Source organism: Bison bison, unplaced genomic scaffold (assembly GCF_000754665.1).
Source record: "Bison bison bison isolate TAMUID 2011002044 unplaced genomic scaffold, Bison_UMD1.0 scf7180017863871, whole genome shotgun sequence".
In the NCBI taxonomy this organism is placed as follows: Eukaryota; Metazoa; Chordata; class Mammalia; order Artiodactyla; family Bovidae; genus Bison; species Bison bison.
This window is the reverse complement of record NW_011494443.1, coordinates 5,854-7,244: the sequence shown is the minus strand read 5'-3', so window position 1 is coordinate 7,244 and position 1,391 is coordinate 5,854.

Below are 1,391 nucleotides of genomic sequence, written 5' to 3'. Positions count from 1 at the left end.
AAAGTTCTAAAGGGAAAAGAGGAATCCTAGGCTCTAGGATATTGTTGTACACTTTTATTCTCCAAGGATGAGAGCTGGTACATACAAAACCAGCTTTGTTTTAGGCAATTATTATACTCCCCAACGGGCTTCCCTCAGTGGTAAAGAACCCGCCTTTAAATGCAGGAGACGGAGACATGGGTTCGATCCCTGGGTCGGGAAGATCCCCTGGCGAGGGAAATGGCAACTCTCTTCAGTATTCTTGCCTGGGAAATCGAGTGGACAGAGGATCCTGGCAGTCTACAGTCCACAGGGTCGCAGAGAGTCAGACACGACTTAGCGACTAAACAACAGTGTACTACCAAATAGCAGATCTGGCCTGGAATCTGCTTTCCTTTCACAGAGATGGCAAGATTGAAAACAAAATTATATTGGAGGGCATCTTCTCTACAACTAACATTGCTAAAAATATTTTCAAACAGAAGAATCCAGTGTCCTTCTGCCTTCATTCATGCGAAGTGATTGGGCAGTAATAGGACTAAATAACAAAGAAACCTTGGGTAGAGCTGCCTTGCTTTGAGAGAAAAGACAAGAGGTCTTGGAAATACAGCAACAGGATCACAGACCTTCAAAATTCCTTGCTGTGTCTTAAGTAATAGGGGCATTTTTAGCAGTTTCTCTCTCAGATGATAAAGAACTTGGCCATGACCTCACAGATATGGCTGAATAGCAGTCCTTGTGTTGGAATTACAGTCATTCCTCTGTATCCACGGGGAATTGGTTCCAGGATCCCACTCAAATACTCAAATCCTCAGATGCTCAAGTCCCTTATAAAAAATGGCATAGTATAACCTATGCGTATCCTCCCATATACAGGCAGACTTCGGAGATTTCAGGTTCAGTTCCAGGGCACCACAATAAATCGAATATTGCAATAACTCGAGTCATACACTTTTTTTTTTTTGCTTTCTCAGTGTGTATAGAAGTTATGTTGGGAATTCTCTGACAGTCCAGTGGTTAGGACTCCACACTGTCACTGCTGAAGGCTTAGGTTCAATCCTTAATCCCACAAGCTGCGCAGCACAGCTCCAAAAGGAAATTAATTATGTTTACACTGTACTGTAGTGTATTAAGTGTGCAATAGCATGTCTAAAATAAAGACATACCTTAATTTAAAAATACTTCATTGCTAAAAATGTTAGCCGTCATCTGAGCTTTCAGAGTCGTACTCTTTTTGCAATAGTAATACCAAAGATCATTGATCACAGATCACCATAACAAATGTAATAACGAAAAAGCTTAAAATATTGTGAGAATTACGAAAATATGACGCAGAGAGATGAAGTGAGCAAATGCTGTTGGTAAAACGATGCCCAGAAACTTGCTCCATAAGGGCTTGCCACAGACCTTCA